Raw genomic sequence first — 13,694 nt, forward strand, 5'->3', positions numbered from 1 at the left:
CAAAAGAGCTACAATTAAAACCAAGAATTACCTAATCAGAAAAACTGAGCATAATCCTTCAGGGGAAAAAATTGATATTCAATGAAATTGAGGACTTTCAAGCATTCTTGATGAAAAGACCAGAGCTGAATAGAAAATTTGACAATTATCTCACATAAAAGAGATAAGAAAAAGCTTTTACAGTGGAGAGGGAAAAGGGGGAGGAGGGAATGAGTGAATCTTACTCTCGTCAGATTTGGCTCACAGAGGGAATAGCATACACATTCAATTGGGTATGGAAATCTATCTCACTCTACAGGAAAACATAGGGGAAGGGAATAAGAGACAGGGGGATGATAGAAGGGAGGGCAGAAGGGTAATCAGAAGTAAACACTTTTGAGAAAGGACAGGGTGAAAGGAGAGAATACAATAAATGGGAGGTGGAATAGGATGGAGGGAAATATAGTTAGTCTTTCAAAACATGACTATCATGGAAGTGTTTTGCGTGACTACATATGTATAACCTATATTGAATTGTTTGCCTTTTCAATGAAGGTGGGTGGTCAGGGAGGAAGGGAGAGAATTTGGAACTCAAAGCTTTGAAAATGAATGTTAAAAATTGTTTTTACATGCAACTGGGAAATAAGATATATAGGCAATGTAGTATAGAAATCTATCCTGCCCTACAGGAAATTAGAAGGGGAAGAGGATAAGGGAAGGGGGGGTGATAGAATGGAGGGCAGACTGGGGTAGGGGTATTCAGAATACATGCCATCTTGGGGTAGGGGGAGTGGAGAGATGGGGAGAAAATTTGGAACTCAAAATCTTGTGGAAGTGAATGTTGAAAACTAAAAATAAACAAATTAATTATGACAAAAAAAATCTAAGAAAAAGAAAAGGAAAAAAAAAGAAAATAGGGAGATCTTGGAAAGGGACCCAAATGAATGTATAACACCAGGACCTATGGAGGAAGAAACCCTGGGCAATGGTCCATAGTGGAGGGAGCAAATAGAAACTTCAGAGTCTGGTCTGTGTGAAGAGACCCCAGGATACTGAGACAGTGGTTCTGAGTAGGCCACTTCCTTAGTAGGAGGAAAAAGGGAAGAAAACTGGTCAGGAAGGAGTAAATCTAGGCTACAGCTGCAAGGGGGAGAAAATGGGAATTTGGTAGTTTCTATTTCAACTAATTATTCTTGCTAAATAAGCACCAAGCCTAGGTGTTCCTAGCTTCTAGGGTGCATGTGTGATAGCCCCTCTAAATTTCAGCCCTGGCTGAAGGTCCTGGTCGTCCTGCCCCAATTCAGTCCAGTTGAACTGACCTGCTTCTGTTCTTGACTCTCAGTTTATACTCTTCCCTGCATTTGCTGGGGACATGCTCCATTCCTGAAAAGCTCTTTGCCTTTTGAAATTGTTCTTTTCCGACAATTTCTACAATTGCATCATTGAAGAGACAAACAATTTGAAAGACTTAAGAACTTTGATCAACGCAATCACCAACCAGGATTCCAGAGGACAGATAAGGAAGCATGCTATTCATTCCCTGATAGGTGACAGACTCAAGATTCAGCACAAGACATTTCTGGACATGGCCAACGTGGGAATTTGTTTTATGTACACGTATTTGTTACAGGGGTATTTTTGTTATTGTTTGTTTTTTATTCAATTGGGAGGTGAGAGGGAAATAAAAAACACTTGGTAATTGATAAAAAGTAAAATAAAATAAAGGTTACATAAGAAAAACAAAGATTGTTTTTCTCTTCCTTCAAGGCCCAGCTCAGAACCTTGCCATCTGTTCCAAAAAGTCTTCCTGGTTCTTTCTGATCTAAAAAGTAAATTTTCCATTCTCAAATTATCTTAGAGAAATTTGCCCCAATCTATCCTATGTGGCATCACATTCTACCATGTATCATGAATGTCCTATGCTCCTATTAGACTGCAAACTCCTTGAAGACAGGTGATGCTTCACTTTTGTGTCTTTGGGGCCAAGCATGGTGCACTGCATATAATAAGAGTTTAAAAAATTCTCATTAAATTGAATTGCTGGAGACAACCTCACCAGGTTCAGGAGTGAGTTAACACTGAGGCTTGGGTAGGCAGGCTGTGAGGCTTCTTAACATGCAACAAATCATTAGCTCGTGTGAAAACAGTAACCTTTGGGCAGCATAAAGTTGAGAGAGCAATACTTTGGCATAGGCCTGTAAGCTCAATTGAGAGCTCCTGTCTTATGTCTCTGACCCCTCTGGATGGCTGGTTCACAATCCTTGCAGCCCATGATCACCGCCATCTTGCCTCATCTCCCTATGGATGTTAATCTGGGTGACCATTACTAACATGATTAAAGACCGAGAGCTGGACTGCTTCCCCCACTGCCAAAGCATAGCCATCAGCTTCCAATGGCAAGGGGAAAGGAAGGAGATAAGCAGATGAGGAGATAAGCAGTAGTTTTTCTATCCAAGGAGACCTAAATACATTTCAAGGCATTCAGTCATTTATCAGATTTCTAATGAGTACCTATGAAGGACAAGCCACTGTGCTAAGCACAAAGGAGGGTAAAGGGGCAGGGGGAGGAGTACGAAATGTATATGACCCAGCCCTTGCCCTCAGAGCTCACAGTGTAGCAGGGAGGATGACATATGTACACAGGATCATAAGATCATTGGACCATGGGTTTTACAATGGGAAGAGACCTGAAGAGTCCTTCCATCTAATCCATGTTACCATCTAGTCCAGCCTTAACATTTTGCAGGCAAGGAAACAGGCCAAAAGAAGTTAAAGTTACATACATGTGGCATAAGAGAGGTGAACAGATAAAGATATGGGGCCATGGAATCATGTCTCTAGAGCTGGAAGAAACCTCTGAGACCATTTAATCTAGCCCCTTCCTTTTACGAAATAAGAAACTAAGGCCCAGGCAGGTTAAGTGACCACATCCAAGGTTACAAAGGTAGTATAAGAGGAGGGATTGGAATACAGGGAGAAACCACTTTCAGCTGGGGGACTGAGAAAGACAGAGATGTGAAAGAGAGATTACTGATGAAGCAAGGTCCTAGAAAGGCAGGGAAAGAAGGGACTGAGAGCATAGACAAAAATACTGCTTCCTCTGAGTCAGGAAAGGAAAGAAGAGAAGGAAGATGAAGGTACAGAGTCTTCTAGAGGTGACAAGGAGGAATGATGGAGGACCTTGAGGGGCTCAGTTGTCAGAAGGCAGGCCACCAGCAGGGAAGAGAGTTTCCTTCTATGTCCTTTATAGTAGTGGTGGCAAACTCACATAGAACCAGGGGCTAATAAACCTTAAATCAGGATTCCTACAGTATATGGACCTTGAAAACCACATATTAACATTATCTATGTTCTTTTGTATTGTTATTTATTTTGTCAAATGCTTCCTGATTCCATTTAATCTGATTCAGGCAGCTCTTAGAAATGGTAGCACCAAACAGCTTGGTCAGCTTTCCAGTAGCCAGAGAAATCAATGAATTTTAATGGATCCTTATAGCAAGGATTGATCCTTAGTCTGAAGCTATAGTCATTGGAACTTTTGTTCCAGCATGTTCAACATTCTGGCTCAGCTGTTGTCATGAAACTGAGAGAAGGACAGATAAGATAAAGTGGCAGGAGGTTAGAGGAGAGCAGGGTGCATAGCAGAAGAGGATGAAATGGCCTGGGAGGGGGTGAAGCAGTCCTGTGTGGGGGGTGGGACTGGGTTAGGAAACAGAGGTATTTACACTGAGTTTGAGTGGAACTGGTGTCAGACTGCAAAATACCGGGAAGTATGCCTCTGGATTTTGGACTCCTGGATCTCAGGCCCAATCACCTTGCCTTAGTTGTAGTTATGGATAGACAGAACGTAGCTAACACTACTAAAACCTGGTCACTATTGTAAAGAAATTGAGGTGCATATGAAGAAAGATGCTATCTGCGTCCAAAGAAAGAACTAATAAATAGAAGTATGTAGAGAATAATTTTACATATATTATATATCTAAATATATGTATATATAATATACATATATTATATGTTAATATATATATGTGTAACATATATACATATGTGTGCACCTATTATATATATATATACACCTACATGTGGGTATATACATTTGTGTCTAATGGTAGAGATCTCTAGGGCAGAGTGAGGGGAGGGTAGGAAAAAAGGAAAAAAAAAGGGCAGATAGATGGCACAGTGGATAGAGCACTGGCCCTGGAGTTAGGAGGACCAGAGTCCAAATCTGGTCTCAGACACTTGACACTTACTAGCTATGTGACCCTGGGTAAGTCACTCAACCCCATTACCCAGACAAAAAAAAAAGGAAAGGAAAGAAATTTACATAATTTTCTTGTATATTTGAAAGGAAAAGCAAGTTGTGTTTAGAAGATTTACAATTTCATGTACAGTCATCTTTTTTATTGTATCATGTTACAGAAATATTTGTTTTATTCCATAAATACGTATTAATGTAAAAGAAAGGGAAACATTTTAAAATAGGAAATAAAAAATGAGGTTCAAGGGTATTCTCAGCATTTACACAATGAAAAGTTTCCTACTGCCCAAGGACAGTAGTCACTTAACAGTATTTACCATTGCCTATACCCTCGGCCCTGACACATACAAAATAAAGTTCCTGAGCATAAAGTGGGAGAGAAAAAAATGTATTCTTCTTGTAGGGGGAGCCTGGAATTGGAAAGCTTTCTAGGGTCTCTTACTCCCTAAAATTAGAAGGCACTCTGGTATGAGATTTGAAGTCAGAGGACCTAGGGGAGAAACAAGCCTGAGTTCTAGCCTTGGTTATGCCCTAGTCAGCTGTGTGACTATGTGAAAGTTACATGGCCTCTACAGGCCTCACTTTCCTCATCTGCAGAATAAGGAAGTTGGACTAGATACTTTCTTTCTAAGGGCCCTTCCTGCTTTAAAGTTCTATAATTCTAATGCTAAAGATGAAAAATAGAAATAAACTCTTTCTCCCATTTGGCAGGAGATAAAAAGCCCTATAGCTAGCCCAGAGACTGTGTGCCGATTGCTTAGCTCACTATACCTCAGAAACTTAATCAGGAGAGGAAAAAAAGCTCTAGAAAAAAGCCAGCTTTGGTTTGCCATACTCACATGTGCCATCTACAAAGCTGATTAGGAAAGGGAGTGAGATTCTAAAGGCTGGAGGAAAAATCCCCAATACACACTCCATTAGCTATATTTTCTGCCAAATTCCAGCATCTGGGCTAGAACAATGAATATAGCTCAGAGATGTGGGTATAACAAGGAGAAACTCACAGCTCTGATTTCACTAGGGTTCCTTTCCCACTATTAGCATCTTGGTACAATGTACAATTAGCATCGAAATAAGGATTTAAAAATTACAGAAACAATACCTAGTTATTAAGTAGCTTAATGTGAAAATCAGTCAAAACAGCTTTAAATATAGTGCAACAACATGTTTTGTGCCTTTTTCCCCTCTTAAATGTCTTACCCAGCAAGAAGCCGCATAGAAATGTCTAAAAAACGGATATTCATAGGATCATAGACTAACTGAGAAACTTATAGCAAGAAGTATTTCTTAAACTACTTGGTCTCAGGACCACTTTAGAATCTTAAACATTTTTAAATTTTATTTTTATTTCATTAAATATTTCCCAATTACATGTACATTTTTAAACGCTCCTTTTCAAAAATATTGAGTTTCAAATTCTCTCCCTCTCTCCTACCCATCACCTCTCTTTGAGAACACAAACAATTTGATATTGATTATACATATGAAGTTATGCAAAACATGTTTCCATATTAACTATGCTGCAAAAGAAAGCACAAACAAAATAAAACAATAAAAATAAAGAAAGTTAAAAGAGGTATTCTTCAATATGCACTCAGAGTTCATCATTTCTCTCTCTGGAGATAGCATTTTTCATCATGGTCCTTTGGAATTGTCATGGATTATTGTTTTGATCAGAGTTCCTAAGTCTTTCATAGTTTATCATTGAACAATACTGCTATTACTGTGTAAAATGTTTTTCTGGTTCTGCATTTCACTTTGCATCAGTTCATGTAAATATTCCAGGTTTTTCTGAAACCAACCTGTTCATCATTTCTTACAGCACAGTAGTGTTCCATCACAATCATATACCACAGCTTGTTCGTCCATTTCCCAATTGAAGAGCATCCTCTTAATTTTCAATTCTTTGCCACCACAAAAAGAGCTGCTAGAAATATTTTGTACACATTTCCTTTTTCTTTGATCACTTTGGGGTACAGGTCTAGTAGTGGCATTGCTGGATCAAAGAGTATACATAGTTTTAAACACCTTTGAGCACAGTTCCAAATTATTCTCCAGAATGGTTGGACCAGTTCATAACTCCATTGTTGGTAGGAGTATTGTTCTTGTTCAGTCCCTTTTAGTCATATCAGACCCCATTTGGGGTTTTCTTGGCAGAGATATTGGAATGCTTTGCCATTTCCCTCTCCAGATCATTTTACTGATGAGGAAACTAAGGCAAATATGGTTAAGTGATTTGCCTAGGGTCATATAGCTAGTAAGTTTCTGAGGCCATATTTGAACTCAGGAAGAGCAGTCTGTCTGACTCTGGTCCTGGCACTCTATCTACTGTGCCACCTAGCTGCCCTAATTCACACCACCAACAGTTCAGTTAGTATCTGAATTTTTCCACATCCCCTTCAACATTTGTCATTTTCCTTTTATGTCATATTAGCCAATGTGATAAGTGTGAAGTGATATCTCAGAATTTGTGCATTTCACTAATAAGTACTGATTCAGAGCATTTTTACATCTGACTATTGAAGTGTTGATTTCTTCTGAAAACTGCCCATTCATGTCCTTTGAACATTTATCAACTGGGGAATGACTCTTATTTTTTATACATTTGACTCAGTTACTTAAATATTTGAGAAATGAGGTTTGTATCCAATTCACATTTTTCTTTGATGCTTTGTTTGTAGCTGTTTTGACTTCACTGTCTTCTGAATTTGTATCTTGATCTTCCCTGTCACCATAGAAGCTTTTTATGGTCAGGTTTTTTTTTTTTCTCATTTCCCCACCCTTATTTCTTGATTTGGAATTTTATGTTAATGTTGGACTCTGTTCCCAGTGTGTGTGTGGGGGGAAGTTGGGGGGGGAGGTGAGGGACCCTATCTCTAACTTCAGGCTTTTTCACACTGACATTTTCAGAGCCAGTTCCAGGGGTTTCAAAGTTTTCAGTCCTTCTGAGGTGGTGTGATCTGGTGAGAGGTATAGTCACTGTCTCCTGGTAACCACTCTGGTCCTTATCCAGGAATGATCCCTGATCCCTTGGGATTGCAATTGATACTGCTTCTCAAGTTTCCTTATCCCTTGGGACCAAAAATTGTACTTTCCCTCAGGATTTCCACTCCTGCTTGACCAAAAATGCCCTTCCCTGCCCTTGAACTATGACCCAGAAGTGAATATAGAAAACGGAGTTGCCAAATAGTATCTGATCTTTTGTCCAGTGCTAACACAGCTGTCCCCTATGGTGTCTTTCTGCTCAGTTGCCAAGACCCCTTACTGTCTCTGGCTTGGGAGCTCCTAAACCTGTCACTGCTTTTACTGCCACCGCCTCATTCTACCATTGTTTTTTTCTCCGTGTTGGTTCTGAGCCAGCTTCCCATCTCATATAACAGATCTCTCTGAACTCCTAAGTTGTCTTGGGCTGGCAGAATGTCTCACTCTGACCCTCTGTTGGGTCTGCCACTCCAGAATTTGATTTCAGGCATTATTTTAGAGTTGTTTGGAGGGGAATGTTGGGAGGGGAAAGCTGAGCACTTTTTCTACTTCACAATCTTGGCTTCACCCCTGACCACTTTACACTCTTAAAAATTATTGAAGACCCCTCCCAAGAATTTTTGTATATGTAGGTTATGTCTACTATATTTACTAAATTATAAATTAAAATGTATTATTTTGAAAATAGTTTTGACCTTATGCATCCCTTGCAATTGTGGACCACATTTTGAAAACCATTTACCTTAGGAAGCATCTACTCCAACCCCTCTACTTGACATACGAAGAAACTCTGAGGCTCAGAGAAATTGTGACTTTTCTAAGATCACATAGCTCATAAATATCAGAGCTGAGATTCACTGGCAAGGAAATTATGTTCCCAGCTTAAACTGTTGTTTTTATATTACCTCAAATGCGAAGGCATGCCAAAAAACTTTAAATAGATCTGTGTAGCTCCAAACTTCTATAATCTCTCCCCTTGTCCTCATTTGCAATTTCTTTTGCAACCATTACAGGTGATTTAAAAGCTTACCACACAAACAGCAACTATAGAGACTCATCCAGTCAAACACTTACAGCTCTCTTTAGAGGTTTTTTGGTAAAAAAAAAAAAGGCATCAACACAACACCATCTCTATTCCTCTCCAGCCTGGTCCAGCCTGTGCTCAGTCACTTCTCTCATGTTTGCTATACTTTTTTTTTTCCCTCCAAAATAATCTAGACGGAAATTCCCACTGACTGGTGAATAAAGATCCTCTAAACCACTCAATGCAACAATTCATTTGCCTCAGTCCCAGACACATCAATCAGCCCCTGAGAAGGGCCACATCTGATCTCCTCTACCAACATTGTGCCCTCTTGGGAAATTCTTATGTCCTTTTTCCCCTCTAAAATCCATTCCATCTTACAAACCATTTGTACCTCACTAGAAAAAAATAAAATAAAGCTACCCCCCAACTCGTCATTAAAAATAAAAATGTTACCAGTGAGATGGTATTCATTAAGAGCTCTCCAGACCAATCCCTCTCTAGTCCTCCATCCATCTCTGGGTCTTGAGACTTTCAAAGGGAAGAGGACTGCTTCTGGTGGCCATTCTCACAAGTACTTTTTGCCTTCAACGTTCCCAAGGTAGAAACTAGCTGATTTCCAAAGGCAAAGGTGGCAGAGCAATTAAAGACTTCTGAAGCATGATGACCTCTGATCCCCTGCCCAGAGTTTGAGACTGAACTTTAGGTAAGGAAGAAATGAAAACCCATACTGCTCTCCTTCAATTGTTAAGCTTTTTTTCCCCCTACCACTTCATATTTGACAGCATTAACTTGCAAAAGAGGTCAAAAAAATGGGAAAAAACATCCCTCTCTGATGATCTCTAATCAGTGTCAGAATTAATTACTGGAATGTGAGTAGAAAGGGAAGAAACAGACACCTTTGGATAAAGAGGAATGAATGTCTTGGGGATAATTTAGCCAAAGCCTTCAGTTCAAAAGAATTAGATTGTTTCCAATAAGACCATGACAAGACGCTTCACCATAAATCAGTGGTGGAGACCATGAATACACAGGAAAACAGTAGCCAGATTGAAATGAAGGGAAGGTATAAAGAGTGTGCAAGAATTATGCATAAGCAAAATATCCAACCCAGAATACAAATCTTCTATGCTAATAGACATTTCTCAGAAGTTTTATTTAGAGCCTGAGCAATCCTAATGCCTAACAAATTCCCTCTCCTTGTTGCTGACTACTTTGCATACTAACACTAGTCATTCCAGAGGTTCCTAAGGAACACCCAAGCAGCTCCCTCCTCCCTCCCCACTACCTGCTACCAAAAATGTTTCCCATCTGACTTGTAGCAACAACTCTTAAAAACATACTCAATGTGAACTTTAACACCATGAATAGGTTTGGAACTAGACTGACAGAGGAGGCAAAGTATTGGACTCAGAGTCAGGAAAATCTGGGTCTGCATGCCCTGGTAGCCAATAACTAGCTGTGTGACACTGGGCACATTGCTGAACCTTGTTGAACCTCCATGTTGTCATCTGTAAAATGGGGGTAATAACAGCACCTACTTCATAGGGTTGTCATGAGGATCAAATGAAATAATATTTATAAGGTTTTGCTCATCTTAAAGTTCTATATAAATGTCAGTTATTGTTATTTTAAATAAGAAAGTACACAATCAGCTTGTCTCATAAAATTAATAAAAAGATAATTTTGGGAGAAAACAGCAAGCTACATTGGAAAAAATCTGAATATGATAGGTACTTAGCAAATGGTTTTGAATAAATAAATGCATGAAACTTGGGTTGAAATCTTGGCTCCAAATTTACTAGCTGTTTTATCCTGGGCAAATTATTTAATGTCTCTAAGCTTCATTTTCTTTTTTTTTTTTTTGTAAAATGAGGATAACAATAATACCTAGCATAGTGGATAGAATACTGGGCCTAGAGTCAGGATCATCTGAGTTCAAATACAGCCAGAGGCACTTACTTAACTGTGTGACCCTGGGCAAGTCACTCAATGTCTTTTTGTCACAATTTCCTCATCTATAAAATGAGGATGATAATATCTCCTACACCTACCTCACAGGGTTTTTAAGAGGATCACATGAGATAATATTTGTAAAGTGATTAATAAATCTTACAATTCTAGATAAATGTCAGGTATCATCATTGCCGTGGTTCTTCTTGGTGTTATTATTGAATTTGAAGTCAGAAGACCTGGCACCAAGTCCTGTTTCTGTAATTCCTTAGTGTATGACCTTGGGGAAATCACTTCACCTTTCCGAGGTCTGCCTTCTCGAACAGAAAATGAGCTGGTAAGGAAACTCTGAAACTCCTCCTCTCGTGCTCCTCAGTTCTATAGAAACAGCAAACATCTGTGCTGGCTAGAGAAGGCTGATTAGGCTGCTGACCTTTGTCCCATTTGTCCTACTTCCCCTCATTGCTTTCCAAGCAACCCAGCATAGCCTGGTCTCTCCCTGGTTCTTCTATAAACAAAACCAAAGATAAACCATCTGGGGCAGTTTTTGCTGATAGCAGCACTGGATGCCCAGAGACAGAGAAATCATCAAAATAAATGATTGCCGAGCTCTCCAAGGGATAACAGGGGCAGAGAGTACTTGTGAATGCCCCTTCTTTAATTTTTAAGTCAAGGCAACAAACATTTAATAAGCACCTACTCTATGCCAGGCATTGTGCTAAGCACTGGGGATTCAAAGAGAAGCAAAAAACACCCCAGCTTTCCATGGGCTATCAGCCTAATGGATTTTTCTCTTGACCCAGATTGCTTGCTCTCAGGGTTATCAATGAATTTGTAAGGAATAACAGCAAAAACTCACACCTCTACTGATCTTTAAGGTTTACAAAGTACTTCTATCACAACAACCCTATGTTGCAAATATTATTATCCCCATTTTTAAAATGGGGAAATCAAGGCACAAAAGTTAAGTGACTCATGCAGATTCGCACAGCTACTAAGTATTGAAGAAAAGGCTCAAATGCAGGCCTTCTTTCCACTACACTACATTGTCTCTAAAATATTATTGATTTGACCAAGCTCCGAAACTGAAGTCAGGACTGAACCAATAGATCTATTGACTATGGGAATAACTCAGAAGCTTGAAAATATTGAAAAAACAATACCAACTACCACTATCATCACAAACAACAATATACATAAAAGTAAAGGATCTTAGATTGTACATTATCTTTTTTTATTTTTTAAAAGCTACATCATACATCCTAGGCAAGTCACTTAACCCCATTGCCAAGCAAAAAAATAAGAAAAAAAAGCTACATCACACTAATAACTGAGACTGATATCAAGCATTTCCCCCACATGTCAAGCTAATTCTGTGTCACACACATACACAAAAAAATCAAATTTTTCTTGTTCTTAGTGAACCAAGGCTGGTTCATGGTGATTACCAAATTCTTTTTTTTTTTTAATATCTACAAGCTACTTGAGAATCAATTGTAGAATTCTGACAAGGATCAATGTTAAGTTTAATAATCTGTAGTTTCTGGAATCATCTATTCTTCCTTTTTGAAAACTGGGACAATATTTGTCCATCTCCAGTCTTCTAGCACCTTTCTTCTTCTCCATGATTTCTCAAAGATCACTAAGGATCTCAAAGACCCTAAATCACATACAGAAGGAAGGTAAGAAACTAACATTTATTAACCATCTACTATGCCAAGTACTTTATAGATACTATCTTGTTTGATCTTTACAACAACCCTGGGAGGTAGTGGTACTATTACTCACATTTCACAGTTGACAAAACTGAGGCACACAGTGGTTAAGTGACTTGCCTAGGGTCATATAGCAGAGGTCACATTTGAACTCAGGTCTTCCTGACTCCTGTCTAGCAATCCATCCACTTTGACACCTAGCCGCCTCATTCAACAATCTGATTCCTAAGTCAAGTCAAAAGGCATTTATTAAGCACCTGCTATATGCAGGCACTGTGCTAAATGCTGGATATACAAAGAAAAGCAAAAGAAACCCAAGAAAAACAAAAAAAAAACCAGTCTCTGCCTTCAAGGAACTCACAGTCTAATGAAGAGACAACATGCAAACTACCAATATATAAATGAGATACAGACAAGATAAAGTAGAGGTCATTCAGAGAGAAGGCACTAAATGTAAAGAGGACTGAGAAAGCTAAGTCCTATACTATCTTTATCATCCAAATTGGGAATAGTTCCAGGTCCCTTTATAGGACAGAGAACTCATTGCAGAATAGGTGATACTAACAGAACTACCCTAATAGGGCTAGCAAATAAAGAATCTCTTTAAGATTTTGTTAGTTGTTCAGTTGCATTCAACTCTTCATGACCCCATTTGGGATTTTCTTGGCAAAGATACTGGAGTGGTTTGTCATTTCCTTTTCTGGTTCATTTTACAGATGAGAGAACTGAGGCAAACAGAATTAAATGACTTTCCCTATGTCACACAGCTAATGTCTGAGGCCAGATTTGTACTCATGAAGATGACTCTTCCTGACTCCAGGTCCACCACCCTATCCACTGTGCCATTTAACTGCCCTAAGATACATAAGGCAAATTCAGTGATAGAATGAAGAAAAATTATTTACCAAAAAGTTGCTTAGTCCTTTCTCAGACAGTATTTCTTCTATCCATTCCTATTTTGCAGCATCTTAGAAAGGTCTTGGGCATAAGCTAGTATGGACTCTTGTAGATAGATTTAGCTTGGATGAAAAACCAGTCTCCATAAATTCCTCACCCAAATTCTTTACCTGTCCATACTTTCCCCTTATGGCCCAGTTGAGAGAATCAAATTAGCAAATCTGAGAAGCTGTATAGGACTCTTGGGATTTTTGTCTGTCTGTTTGTTTGTTTGAGACTTAGCCAACCTATCTCCCACCAGCTGCTTACAGACTAATTCGAATACTGATCCTCATGGGAGCTTTAACCACCCCTAGGCAGCCTGGTGGCCCTTTGCTCCTGGGGCTCACCATCCTGGTGACAGACCTAGTGTGAACACTTAATCTGCTTTTGTTCACTGAGCTCAGAACTCCGGAACCCAAGTGGTACTTCACCTCTGTCTCTGAAGATGCAGATGAGTCATCCTGACTCCAATCCACTGTGCCACACCTTCTCTAAAGGCAAGAAAATCCAGACCGTTTCTTTTTATAAACTTTCAAAGATATTTATAGCTCAACATCACTGTATTCTGAGATATGAAGTAATCAGCAGCCTGAAACCTCAAAAATGATAAAAATCCAATTCCATTTTTCATCCTTAAGTATCTTTGTTGTCTTTTGGGTGAGTCATAAACCTTTAGGGGTAGGTGACTGTCAGAGAGAAAGAAAGAATAAAGTATCAAAGCAGGTTTTGTAAAATTTGGATTGAGTGACTTTTCTTACAATGTCTTACTTTAATCATTATGCAGTAGACATCTGATAGCTTAGGGGCACAATCCAAAACCACCAGAGGACCTGGGTTCAAG

General features: G+C 39.1%; 1 protein-coding gene across 1 annotated transcript in view; it reads right to left on the reverse strand.

Annotated features, from left to right (window-relative positions):
- Positions 1 to 13,694, reverse strand: part of LOC110204964 (IQ motif and SEC7 domain-containing protein 3-like) — a 318,964-nt gene that overhangs the window by 115,126 nt on the left and 190,144 nt on the right. The gene's annotated exons all lie outside the window — the stretch shown is intronic.

The sequence above is a fragment of the Phascolarctos cinereus genome, unplaced genomic scaffold (assembly GCF_003287225.1).
Source record: "Phascolarctos cinereus isolate Bilbo 61053 unplaced genomic scaffold, phaCin_HiC Scaffold_4;HRSCAF=312, whole genome shotgun sequence".
In the NCBI taxonomy this organism is placed as follows: Eukaryota; Metazoa; Chordata; class Mammalia; order Diprotodontia; family Phascolarctidae; genus Phascolarctos; species Phascolarctos cinereus.